Raw genomic sequence first — 14,178 nt, forward strand, 5'->3', positions numbered from 1 at the left:
TGGAAATTGAATGAAAACAACGGAATTTGAATGTACAGAACAGAGTTTGAATCAAAACAACGGAAAACAACGGAATTAGAATAATAGAACAGAATTTGAATGAAAACAATGGAATTTGAATGAAAACAATGGAAATAGAATGAAAAGAACAGAATTTGAATGAAAACAATGGAATTTGAATGAAAACAACAGAATTTGAGAACAAACAATGGAATTGGAATAAAAAGAGTAGAATTAGAATGAAAACAAAAGCATTTGAATGAAAACAACGGAATTTGAATGAAAACAACAGAATTAGAATGAAAACAATGGAAGTTTAAACTCTGTTGTAAAAATGAAAAAGAAAACTGGTTGATGAGTTCACAGGTAAGGTAAGGAAAAGCTGGTTATGTTAAGAAATTTGATTGGGCAATCCAGTACCAACAATGAAAAAACATGCCTGTAATCATTCACGCTGACCTGCTACAATTACTTGCTCTGCAATCACAACCACACTGCCGTGACCCGGATTCGAACCGGGGTTGCTGCGGCCACAACGCAGAGTACTAACCACTATACGACCACGGCTGGCACGCTAGGTCATGCTGTCAGTTGCAGTCTGTATCTTGCAGTTGTCTCACTCCACTATATATACTTGAACAGTAACCTGTACGATGCGAACAGCAGATATTATTTACCGTCAGAACACCAGATGTCTCTGTGTAATTGCAGATGCTTTTACTGTGCCACGTGCATAAATGTGCGCATCGTTCACACATCAGATTCATATGAAGAACAAACGCATAATACAGACTGTAACTGCAGCCGCGTGTCGCTTCTGTTTGAACATCTGTCCCAACCACTTTTTCCACATTAAAACAAACAACAGAATTTGAATCAAAACAATGGAAATTGAATGAAAACAACGGAATTTGAATGAAAACAACGGAATTAGAATGTACAGAACAGAGTTTGAATCAAAACAACGGAAAACAACGGAATTAGAATAACAGAACAGAATTTGAATGAAAACAATGGAATTTGAATGAAAACAATGGAAATAGAATGAAAAGAACAGAATTTGAATGAAAACAACGGAATTTAAATGAAAACAACAGAATTTGAATGAAAACAACGGAATTTGAATGAAAACAACAGAATTTGAATGAAAACAATGGAATTTGAATGAAAACAACGGAAGTTTAAACTCTGTTGTAAAAATGAAAAAAAAACTGGTTGATGAGTTCACAGGTAAGGTAAGGAAAAGCTGGTTATGTTAAGAAATTTGATTGGGCAATCCAGTACCAACAATGAAAAAAATCATGCCTGTAATCATTCACGCTGACCTGCTACAATTACTTGCTCTGCAATCACAACCACACTGCCGTGACCCGGATTCGAACCGGGGTTGCTGCGGCCACAACGCAGAGTACTAACCACTATACGATCACGGCTGGCACGCTAGGTCATGCTGTCAGTTGCAGTCTGTATCTTGCAGTTGTCTCACTCCACTATATATACTTGAACAGTAACCTGTACGATGCGCAAAAGAACAGCAGACATTATTTACCGTCAGAACGCCAGATGTCTCTGTGTTAATGCAGATGCTTTTACTGTGCCACGCGCATAAACGTGCGCATCGTTCACACATCAGATTCATATGAAGAACAAACGCATAATACAGACTGTAACTGCAGCCGCGTGTCGCTTCTGTTTGAACATCTGTCCCAACCACTTTTTCCACATTAAAACAAACAACAGAATTTGAATCAAAACAATGGAATTTGAATGAAAACAATGGAATTTGAATGAAAAGAACAGAATTTGAATGAAAACAACGGAATTTGAATGAAAACAACAGAATTTGAATGAAAACAATGGAATTTGAATGAAAACAACAGAATTTGAATGAAAACCACAGAATTTGAGAACAAACAATGGAATTGGAATAAAAAGAATAGAATTTGAATGAAAACAACCGAATTTGAATGAAAACAATGGAAGTTTAAAACAAACAACAGAATTAGAATGAAATCAACGGCATTTGAATGAACAGAACAGAATTTGAAAAAAAACAATGGAAGTTTAAACTCTGTTGTAAAAATGAAAAAAACTGGTTGATGAGCTCACAGGTAAGGTAAGGAAAAGCTGGTTACGTTAAGAAATTTGATTGGGCAATCCAGTGACAATAATGAAATAACATGACTCTAATCATTCAAGCTAACTTGCAGGTTGTGTTACTACAATTACTTGCTCTGCAATCACAACCACGCTGCCGTGACCCGGAATCAAACCGGGGTTGCTGCGGCCACAACGCAGAGTACTAACCACTATACGATCACGGCTGGCGCGCTACATTATGCTGTCAGTTGCAGTCTGTATCTTGCAGTTGTCTCACTCCACCTTAAATACTTGAACAGTGACCTTTACGATGCGCAAAAGAACAGCAGACATTATTTACCGTCAGACCACTGTCACTGTAAAAATACATTGTAAAAAAAAAATCCATAGAAAAACGGAAAATGTCCTGGTAATTTTCTGCCAGTACATTTTCTGTTTTTTACAGAAGTAAAAAAGTACTCTGTGAAGTATTTCCTTTTCTTGGCCATTGCTCTGCACTGGAAAACCAAACTGTATGATCACAGGTAAATAAGTGATATTTTTCCACTGCAGGATTTAGAGTGCTTCAAGTAGTGATAGCTGTTGATCCATTTGTCAAATAATCTCTAAGGATCAAAATTTTCAAGAAAGATACAAATATCTCTGCTTATATTTGGCTAAAAGCTTGATATAGACATAACAGTTTATATTATGTCAGTATCCCCCACAAGGCATATAAAACCCCTGCCCACCAGCACTGCGCTTACATTATACTTCAATCAAAATATAGTTATTACTGATTTATTATTTATTTTTTTAGTTATAATTATTAGTATTTAATCACATTAGCACAACGGGGTGATAGAAATATTCCACATACTAGAAATGCTGCTCAGCATTTCATAAATTACATTTTCAACAAATGTTTGAGTAAAAACAGTTACTGGGAAAATGTGTGTCTGCAAATATTAACTAAACATTTCTATGTGCTACAAAATGGACATAATGATAAATGTGCTGAGGTGAAACTAAACTTTTAATAATATTACCACTATAGTCTGTTAACCACCAAATCTATGTTGGTCAGCTAGCTAAAAGTCTTTACTAGCAGCTGTAATCAACCGAGGCTAACATTAGCATTTGTTAGCATCAGCAAGGAAGGTCTGAGACTTAAACTAGGGTTAGTGTAACTTTGCCTGAAACCCTTTAAAGTGTACAATGGAGCCAACTGTAAAACATAGTGTCACGGCGAGTAGAGTGTGCCGTGTGGAAATATTAAAGGAGGATCCAGTCGCAGGCACTCGTGAAGGTGAGGTGGTTTATTGAACACAAAATAAAAATAGACAAACAGCAAACGGAACAGAAGGCTATCTAAACTGAGAACAACTAAGCTAGTGAACACAAACCAGGACATGAACATGAAGGAGGATGAGCAGCGGAGAATGACGACAGACAGCAGGGAGAACACACAGAAGGAGCACGGTGGATACACAGCTGAACACATTCACATGAGACAGACCACAATAAAACAGGAAACAAGAGATCACTACACGAGGACGCAGACAGGACACAGAACTAAACTCACACAAAACATAAGGGCAAAAATCCTTAACCACGAGTAAACAGAAAGATGGAACTTAAATAGTAACCAACAAATCACAAAGGTAACACGACGATCATTCAAGAGATAAACTAAAACATAATAAACTCAAAATGCTGGGTCGAACCGACCCAGAACCGTGACACATAGGTATTGATATATTACTTATTAAATTCCTAAAATAATTTCTTCCCCTCTATACATTAGTAGAACCATGAAGTTCTCACTTTTCCCAGTTATCAACATCAATGACTTTTGCTAATTAGCTAGTTAGCAGTCACAGCTGTGCAATCCGGTTGTTCAGTCTGACGTCACTAGCCATGTCTGGGCCTAAACTCCGCTGCAGGTCCATATCAAACGATCACTATGGCATTACTGAGAGTTGAAAAACTGTCTAAAGTCTTTCATCTTTAATAAAATGATCAGCGTTCTGCTCTACCAGGTGTAACAATTGAGTTTAACATCCAGGCATCCATAAAAACGGAATTTATGACATTTAACGGAGTTAGAAGTTAGCAGGAAGTTAGCTCGCTAGCTTCTATCTAAATACAATATAGCATGTCCTGACTGCGGGGTTTTGGAAACAAATTAAAACGTACAGCTCTGTTATCACTTCCAGCATAAATGAAGACAGGAAACTAAACAGCAGTGACGTTTGTAGGGTTACTGAAGTTGGGCTAGCTGTTATATAATGATGTGCTACGTGACCGCTAGCGACACAGCTATGTTAGCATAATATAAACAAGCTAACTTTTTTCCCACTGATAAAAGTTAACGTGAGTGTTCTCGTTGGTCAGGAACAAATGTAATCGCATGGCAGGATGCTGTAAAAGGACCAAACTTCAGCCAGGAGAACAACTGAGATAATCCATCCACAATACGAGGTTAGTCATTCATATACTGCTGCATGGGCTGGGCTGTAGTTACATCCTAAGGTTTTAAAAACTGAGCTTAAATAAATGATTAGCAGTAATAAAAGCCGAGGGAGGTCAACAGTGATCCCTGACTGTTTTAGAAACTTTTTGAGATTAAATAGAAGAAAATACAAAACATTAAACATGTTAACAACACAAAAGCCATATTAAACCAGACTACTTTAGGCCCGGAAGTAGGATTCGTCACGTCATCACTTAACAATCGGATACCCAGAGAGACGCAGACAGCTAACTATAATATTTATGAAAACTGGTCCAGCCACTGAAGGGCAAAAAAGGTGGTGTCACAGTAAAAATTATTTTAACATTAACTAAAATGGAAAGCTTGAGTCATGTTAAACCTAAATAATAATTTTTTAAAAAATGAGTCAGCCAATTATTCTTGACTTGTCTGGAGACAGCAGAAACCAGCTAACAAATAAATTAAAAATTCTTTCTAAATAAAAACGCAGAGTATTTTGAAAAACATTATTTTAATAAAAGAAAACATGAGTTTTAATACTTACCACAGAAATTTGAAGGCAGTTTCTCCAACTCCAGAGTCCAAAATCTAGATGAAGCCTGAAACAAGTCTAATTGCTGCTCTTGCTCTTAATTTTCCCTCCTTTTGGGGTTCTTTTTCCCACAGTGCATTGGAATAGTTGAGAAATACAGAAAAACACCTGTAAATGACTAATACGGAAAATTCCTTCACATTTATACAGTAGATTACTGTACTTTTATGGATTTTTCTTACAGTGTAGGAATAGTGATTTCCATAATGCGTGTCTGGAGCACTCTGGTGGCATAAGTAGGTAGTGCTGAAAGGTCCAATTTTTTTAAGCACATTTAAAACCACAGAAGTCCACACAAAGTGCTTTCCAGGCAAGTGCATTCATTATGACCCAAGTATAAACAGGACCATCTAACAGAGGAACTGGGCTGCACTGATCTCCTCCCCATTTTCATGTAGAAGAGGCCTCTTCATCACGTATCTTAGACCAGTACTTGACTCCAATTGTGAGGCCACGTGGCATTTTGAATGCTATTTTAAAAATTAAATCCACCATTTATCTAAGCATTTAGGCAATTGTGTTAGATATATGTGAATGTAAACCTTGACAGTGAAGTCCCAACTTTCTCACTTGCTCATTGACGATGCTTTTCCTTCGTGTCAAGAGTCGCTATTTATCTGTAAAAAACAGAAACTGAAAATGAAAGCAGAACTTAAAACGGCGAAAGGGCCTGTGAGTCTGACCGGTGAGCCCACCGGAGAGATAAAGGTAATTATTGGAAACAGTCTTGTGGTTGTTATCCATGACGCACGTATGCTAACACACCCCAAACTCGAGACAGAGCAACAGACCTGCATCGTTGTATGCCATGCAATCACCTGCTTGTCAAAAAAATATTTATTGTTGGGTTTTGTTTGTTTGTTTGTTTGTTTTACCACTGAACTTGCAAACGTGAATTTATCTTTACAGCTACAGAACTTTCTGTAGCAATGACACATGGCAACAAAGTTTTGAGCCAAACTTGTAGAGATTCGAGATGACAAAGCAGTGAGATACGTCAAGATGCGTTCCAGAAATAAAGTTTCAGGTTCTGAACACTGCGGTGACAGTTACTCGTTACCTTCAGAGGTGGCGCGCCGTGATCGTATAGTGGTTAGTACTCTGCGTTGTGGCCGCAGCAACCCCGGTTCGAATCCGGGTCACGGCATTTTATCCATAATCAATAGGCGTTTTCTTGAGGAAATTTAAGGAACATCTTTGTTAAATTCATAATAGAAATAAAGAAAGAAAAGATAAATCACAAACCAAAACACGTTTACAATCCATTGGACCATGAAAGCAAGTTACACACTAATGAACTTCCACCCGAAACTCTTCAAAAGTTGATTCTGTTCATCTGGACCCTAAACCGCACACTTCAGTTTGAAGGGTGTAAAACGACTCCTAAACTTCTTTTTAATGTCGGGGTGACGATGCCTCACTATATGTCACACCATTCCTACAATCAACCGTCTTGGGTGGCCAGCCGTGATCGTATAGTAGTTAGTACTCTGCGTTGTGGCCGCAGCAACCCCGGTTCGAATCCGGGTCACGGCACACGCTTTTGAAGCAAATATTATCACACACTGTAAATCAGTAACGGCGGAGAGACGGCTTTCATATGAGCAAAGTACAAATTCTACATTTAGCAAAGCAAAAATGAAACAAGGCTCAGGTGTGTAAATACCTTGCGTATTTTTTCTCAATGTGCCACCTCGTCGGTCGTTCATTTCACATAACAAGAAGCTTTCTGAATTATTTGCATACATAAAGAGCGCTTACTATTATATGGAATTACCAGAACCTCTATTCATTCCACTTTAGAGCTCCGTGGTTTATTTTACGTGAATCGTCCGTATTGGACCACCTTTCAATCATAGATTCCCTTTTATGGCCATAGAAACAACAACTGTTTCCCCTATCAGATCCAGAAGTCACTGTAAACCACAAGCGAGAGAACATAAAACATATAATAATAATGCATTTGATATCCAGACATGAAATATCAATTAAAGCTAAATATACTGTACTGAAATTTAAAACCTATATAAAATCCAAAATAAAGTGTAATAACAATCACTGACCAGCAGATGTCGTGTGTGACCCTGTGTATAAAAGCAAGACGCACACTGTAAATTCATTAGTGAAGTACTGGTATAAGAAAGACTAATGGGCCAAACCTTGTTAGGTTTGATTAATGAATCAGCAGGCCCTGACACTGTATTATTTGCCAAACAGACACATGCGTATACAGTCAACAGCCAACACCTATTGCAGAGGCAAGGTGGGCACCGGGATTATAGCCCAGATCTCCGAGGAAAAAAAGGCTCCAGATTCCTCCACATCAGCTGTAGATTTCACTGTAAGTCACAGTTTACAAAAGTCTCTAGTCTCGGAGTTTAAAGGGGGGCTGACTAGTCTGGTTTATATTGTTCTTGTATTCCTGCACCAAGGGTTTTTTGTTGTTGTTGTTGTTTGTCTTTCTCAAACAAATGGTCTCAAATACCCTGCTTGGCATTCTTTCACAGGAGTTAGTTGTTGGTTTTGAGGTGTCTGTGGAAATACTGCATTATTATGTAAAGTGGGTGCTGTTTAGGGAACCTTATCTACTGGCTATCTACATTAGCACAAATGCATGTACATGTGGAAGGGCCCATTCTTTATAATGATAATGACATTTGCTACCTTAAAGGGGATGTGCTGTACTAATTTTCAACTGCATTATTTTCATGGACTTTAGAAGAGTACCTGCGCTAAACTCACAACTCAATATTGATGTTATTTACTTTGATGTTTATATTGATGTTATCTTATACTGATCTTGGATCAGGTCATCATCTGTCTGTGACGGAAAGTTGTTGACTTCAAATGGCATTATAACCCTTCCCAGACTGATGAGCGCCAATAGTCGCTTCTATAATATCAATGCTGATAGTTTATACACACAGACCAACAAACTGCCAAAACTTCTGCTTTCATAGGGGCTTATTAACATTTACATTTACATTCTGATGTTTTTGTCATTAGTACAGTTTTTTAAGTGTAGGACATCCAAAGTGGAATTTGTTACATTGTTACTACGAGTTACTACCAATTAAGTTAAGGGACGCGCTAAATGTTCTAAACCTGGATACAACAAAGCGGCTACATTTGTAAGATTTTAAGTATCTACACATTCATTCATTCATGAGTTGCTGGTTTGTGTTTTGTGTGCCTGCGGGCAGGCTTTTCCTCCTCTCACTCTCCCCCCTCTTTCTCTTTTTCTCTCCCAGAAGCAGCCATATTGGAATGCTGGATGTGGAGAGGGGAAGCAGGAACAGGCGACGAGAGGGAGAGCGAGAAGGGGGAAACGGTCAGGAGCGAAAAAAAAAACGCTATCTGAAAGTCCTTCCAGCTCTACAAGTGAAAATAACGGAATATTTACCGACCCTTCACAGCTTCTGTCGCCGGTAAAATCAACTCAAACCTCTCGGACGTCACCTGGAACAAGTCAGCGTGAGTGATGTTGTGTTTTGGGGGGATTATTTCAACAGCTAAAAGATATTACGGGAGATGCAGTTGGGTTACTGTTCAGTTCTGGCTGGCGCTAGCTGTTTCCCTGCCCCAAGTATTTGGACTAATTTACTCACTTATTATTTGGGAAGTACCGGATAAGGTAGCTTAGCTTTAGGGCACCGTAACTAGGACATAGTTTACCTTTCGCTAAGTTGGAAAATAAATGTGACCTACTGCCACCAAACTCGTCGCCTCGGTCACATGGAGTGAATGTAGAGTGTAAGTTACGGTAAATAGTTGAACCGGATTAACCTACATTTATCTCCAGAAGTACTTTACGCATTTGTTTGTCCTCATTCTCCCGGATTCAGCTGCTGCTTTACCTTGATTGACCGAACTTAACTGAACTCACATACTTTCCACCTTAAAAGAACACTTATGTTTCGTTTCCTCCTGTAAGAGTGGAGAAATTCATAATAGTAAGTTTTTCTCAGTGTTTATTGGCCACACGAGTCTTATTTTATAAGATTTAAGATCTGATGTGACACGACTGCAATTCGTTTTTCCCCTTTTAACCAATAAGCTAATGCAGCATAACAGGGGCAGAAGGCCAAGAGCTATGCAGGAATATACAGCCATTCATTGATTACTTTTGATAAACAGTTTCAGGCTTTCCCCTCAATCTAAGTGCCAAGTTGTCTTATTTTTATCTTACATATGGGATTTGCTCGTTTTCTTTTAACTTTATGTAGCTTTAAATTGAAAAGTGATCGTTTTGATGGTTGTTAATCAGAGAAAATAAGATATTTGAGAGCATTGTATTGACTTGTAACCTTTTTTGGCCTTCTGGGGACTTCTCAGAGAGTTCATGAAGAAATAACCAGTTAAATCCATGGAAAATTCACGAAGATTAATTTTGTCCCTATGTTATGAACAGTCATTATATATGGACGCTATGTGTATATATAATAGGGGCATAAGCAGTCAGTGTAAAGTTGGACAAACTGTCAAATGCAAGTGAATCACTTCAAAAACAGCATACTCCGTTCTTTATGTTCCCAAGTGTGAAAGAGCTGCAGTGCTGAGCTTGCCAATCCTTCATATTTCACATGCAAGAAAATGCTAATGAATTAAAGTATCCTGAGGCCACTCAAGCTTTAAACCAACAGTATACTAATAAGCGTGCAGTCCTGCATATGAATATTTTTCAATCTGAAGCTCTGAATTGTGTACTAATAAGATCCAGGGCTCTAAATTGCAGTTACATTACAAATACTTTTGTTTTATTTCTTAATTATTGAATATTTTGATTCTTTAAATTCATTTCTGTCCTCTTTTACTGACAAACTGATTTACTTATTCACATTGTGCATTCCTGGTATTTGAATAATGGCTCTTCTGATGAGATAAAAGTCGTTGCCGGGACGACATCCTTCAGGCACTACCTCCTACACCGCAACAGCATAGTTTTAAAGCTTGTCAGATGCACATTTAGTTCATAATATCATCTGCAATTGGCTGTTAAATAAATTTTCCTCAGGTTTGATTGTGAATGAGACCTCTTTGCCAAGCAGCTTATCCACCCAGTGGGCTTGTATTCACTTAGACTCCAGCTGCATTCATTCAGCTCCCTCACCATGACCTAAGTGCTTAACCACTTGAATAGTGGTCTTAAGCTGGAAATCGGTATCTACCACAATCAGTTTTTGTGGATATTTGGGAGGCAGATAACACGCGAGTGGGTCAGATGTGAAATCGGTCCGATTTGATTACATTAAAATTCTTTCCAGTCATGCTTGCTTGAGCCATGCGGCGATAGAGTCTAGCTGCTGTCTACTAATTTGGCATCATAAGACCAAATCCATTATCTCAAGTAGAAACATGTCATTACACTCAGTATGTGAAACGAGTGGAAAACAACGTTGTTTTTCTCAAAATATCTGACATGTTGAACCTCCTCTGGCTCTGGGAAATTCCTTGATATGGCACTTTAGGTTGGCTCTCAGCATTTATACCTTTGACTGCTGTTAAAAAGTTACTGCTTTCAGTTTTTTTCTTGTTTTTATTGAAATGAATGAATTTACTTTTACAGAGTCCAATAAATGGCTGCACCTTTTCTGGTCTGAACCTTCTACAGCCTGGTCTACAGCAGGCTAATACAGGCGTGGCAGTGGTGTGTGTGTGTTTCTGTGTGTGTAAATTGCGGCGCAGTGCAGGAGGCCTGTATTTATAGAAACACTTGACTACACTCAGAGACCTTACAGCAGCAGTGTACCACATTGCAGAGAGCTGTACTGTCTTTTCCTCTCCTGCAAGGTTTGTGCACTCTTTTTAGTTGTGGTGGGGTGTGTACTGAGTTTTGAAAAGGTTCTTCATACCGTCTTTGTGTTGCACTAAAATCTGTTTTAGTCTAGGCCGACTGCAAAAACAGGCAGACAAGACGGTAACAAAGCTGTCGGTCTCGCGTCTTTTAAATTGCAGTACGTGGTGCGACTCATAAGCGATAGCAGTCATTGCAGACACACATTGTGCATGTTGAGGTATGCAGAGTTCCTGAATGAGAGTGTGCTTGTGTCACGAGGAATCAGTAAGACTTAATGAAGTAATCTGAGCAGAACGGGGGCGTTGGCAACTGTGCTTGTTTCATTGCTTGGTTTGGTCCTTTTTGAATAAGTTGTACTGTTTTCCTAGCAGACAGGGTGGCCCTCTTTTTTTCTTGTTTTCCTCCCAATGATTGGCTGCATTGTACCTGCTGTGTAAATATATGCAGCTGTGGCAGGTCTAAACTCCTTTTCCACACAACCTGCGCAAATCAACGATTCCTATTTGCAAGCTCACCTCAGGAAAGAGAAAAAAAAAAGAAGAAAAAGTGTGTGTTTAAGTGTCCCAAATCTGTAAATTCAGCTTCTGTCTTCTCGCTGAACTTATTCCCTTGCATCCTGCATGTGGTTTTAGCTGTGAAGGAAAATAAGTGTGTGTGTGTGTGTGTGGAGTGTTTGCACAGGAGACGAAAAGAACAGTCATTCCCTTTACTTGTGGATTGGCTGCATTCAGGAAGCAGACCCCACACCCCTCCACACACACACACTAAGAGCACTTACTGTACATCCTAAAGCATGCTGTGTCCCTCAGGAGCTCAAAGGAAAACGCCCTCTTCCTCTCAGAAGCAGGAGAACCACTCAGACTCCAGCTGGTGTTGATGTGTGTGTCGTTGTGCGTCCTTGTTTGTGGGTTGCTTTTTGCTTTGATCGTGATTGAGATTGCTCAAGAAAATGCAGATAATTGTCTTGGGTTTGTCAGTTAGAAATGTCTCTGTAGTCCCTTAAAAAGTTGGGTTTGAGAAAAGTGTGTGGACATTCTCATGGTTAAAAATGTATGTTTGCTAAGCTTATAATGCCCAGATGACACCTTCTTCCACCTACATGTGAAGGCATGTGGATGGGTTTGTGTATTGTCTTAGCAGAGTGTGAGCGTGTAAACCTCTGCCTGCGCAGATTTACACACTCATATAATCACTGTTAACAACTATTGGCTAGTGGCTATGATGTGACTGATTTCTGGTCATGTTTTCCTCATCAGTCTGCTTATAAGATTAATTATTTCCCCTATTGTTCTGGGTTTCTTTAGTTATTAAAACACAATACTATGAAGTTGAGGAATTTTTTTTTAAAATAAATTTGTGAATACTGATCTTAAGGAAGCAGATGTTGGAATAGTGCCTTGATTAATAATAATAATAATAATAATAATGATGGATACTTTATTGATCCCCATGGGGAAATTACTTGTTTTTCTCTGCATTTGACCCATTCACTCAGTGAAGCAGTGGGCAGCCCACTAAGCAGGCGCCTGGGGAGCAGTGTGTAGGGACGGTACCTTGCTCAGGGGTACCTCAGGGTAGCCGTTAAGTGGATTCGAACCGCCGACCTTCCGATCATGGGGCGACCACTTTACCTACTGAGCTATCCCTGCCCCCCCATTGATGGATTATTCCATCTGTTTAAGACTGTGGGTATTTTCTTATGAAAATCAGCCCCAACAGCTAACAGATACTGTGGCCCTGAACCTTTCTACAAATTCTCTGACAGAGGTTGATATGAGAATGCCAATGTCCGAAACAGCCAAAGGTATCATTAAATAGTATTTAACCTATCTGCTCCCAAACATAGCATCTCTCTGGTGTCTGAATGTGGCTGTTTTCTTTGGTAGTGCAGGTAATCGGGGGAAATTAGGGTGCAGCGGTGGAAGCATCCATGGGCAGCCTCGAACTCCCTGTCTACCTACAGAGAGTGTTTATTGTCACATGATGGCGAGTGTTAAAAACAATGAAGTGTCAACTGTAGCCACAGTCTGTGCTTGGCGTTCTGTATTTTTATTTATTTTTTAATCTTTGTACACAATGTACACAACCGCAGTGGCATAAATTAAGCATAATAGTCATTCAAGGTACTGATTGGGCGTCCAGTGCCCTGCTATCTGCGTGCTCTATCGAATCAGCTTTGCCCCCAATAAGAACATGCATATTTTCAGTAGTGAGAACTGTCTTCTGCTGTGTCTTACATGTGAGAGAGGAGCGCTTCAAACAGTGTCCTGCCTTGACATTTTCCAGGAGTCATGTGTGAAAACGACTGCTGTCACATATTCTTCAGCAAAGCATCCTGTGAACAGATCGTGACATGGCAACACTTAAACAGGGAGCCACAACATAAGACCGTGGACAGTTTTATTGTCATCTGGACTGAGTTTTAGAAATGTTTAGCACCGTCCACATCTAAAAAATGTTCTCGCTGTGCGTCACTTTATAGCTAGTAGTTGGTGACTAGTGGATATCCTAATGTAGCTAACGACTGCTCCTGTGTCTGTCAGCGTCACTGCCATTTGTAATTGCTTATAATGGCTCTTCTAAAAGTTTAGAGAAGTTTAATGCGGGATCCTTCCCCTTTGCTTTGCTGCTGGCTACTACACATAACTGAATGTCATTGACATCAAATGTTGTCTGTTTGCTACTAGTCATTTCTTGTGTGGATGCTCCATTATAAAAAAACATTGTGTATGTTACACAGTACAAGTGAACCGGTTTATTGACAGAGCTGAATCTCAATGTCTACGTTTGCACTGCACTCCAAGTGTAGTTTGCTTGCTGCAGCTGAAACTTACTACAATGGCAGGAAATGACATCATAGTTAATGACTTGCCCCTCCTTGGGGCATGCACACACAAGGACAGTCTCACACACACACATACATACACACTTGGAGTGAGGTACCTTCGGTCATGCAGGTCACTGGTGCAGCATGTCAGCTAGTGATGAATGGAACTGAAATGCAGTGATTCCCTCTGGCGTAGAGATGCGAGTGTATGTGTGTGTATTTGTGTGCCTGTGTGTGCACAGTTGAACCAAAACGACTCGAGAAAAACTAATAACTGTTCTCACATTCCGTTAATTTTCCTCTGAGCTGTAACTGAAGTGTTGAAAATAACAATTAAAACCACAGATATTGTGAATCAGTTGCCCCTCTCCCACTTGGTGTGCGTA

At 39.4% G+C, this 14,178-nt stretch overlaps 1 protein-coding gene and 4 non-coding genes across 5 annotated transcripts in view; 2 read left to right on the forward strand and 3 right to left on the reverse strand.

Annotated features, from left to right (window-relative positions):
* Positions 1-495: 495 nt before the first annotated feature.
* trnah-gug (transfer RNA histidin (anticodon GUG)) lies at positions 496-567 on the reverse strand. Its single transcript has one exon. It is a non-coding gene; the product is annotated as a tRNA-His (tRNA).
* Positions 568-1,361: 794 nt separating this feature from the next.
* Positions 1,362-1,433, reverse strand: trnah-gug (transfer RNA histidin (anticodon GUG)). The gene has a single exon. It is a non-coding gene; the product is annotated as a tRNA-His (tRNA).
* Positions 1,434-2,252: 819 nt separating this feature from the next.
* On the reverse strand, positions 2,253-2,324 carry trnah-gug (transfer RNA histidin (anticodon GUG)). Its single transcript has one exon. It is a non-coding gene; the product is annotated as a tRNA-His (tRNA).
* A 3,919-nt stretch (positions 2,325-6,243) lies between these two features.
* trnah-gug (transfer RNA histidin (anticodon GUG)) lies at positions 6,244-6,315 on the forward strand. Its single transcript has one exon. It is a non-coding gene; the product is annotated as a tRNA-His (tRNA).
* A 4,606-nt stretch (positions 6,316-10,921) lies between these two features.
* The window catches only part of ptk2aa (protein tyrosine kinase 2aa), a 61,960-nt gene continuing 58,703 nt past the window's right edge, over positions 10,922-14,178 (forward strand). Inside the window, exon 1 of the mRNA XM_085346624.1 lies at positions 10,922-10,958. The gene's annotated coding sequence lies outside the window, so the exon portion shown is untranslated. The remainder of the gene's footprint in view (positions 10,959-14,178) is intronic.

Source organism: Diplotaxodon limnothrissa, linkage group LG22 (assembly GCF_057381915.1).
Source record: "Diplotaxodon limnothrissa isolate DT_005_m linkage group LG22, D_limnothrissa_male_GT1.1, whole genome shotgun sequence".
Taxonomy (NCBI): domain Eukaryota; kingdom Metazoa; phylum Chordata; class Actinopteri; order Cichliformes; family Cichlidae; genus Diplotaxodon; species Diplotaxodon limnothrissa.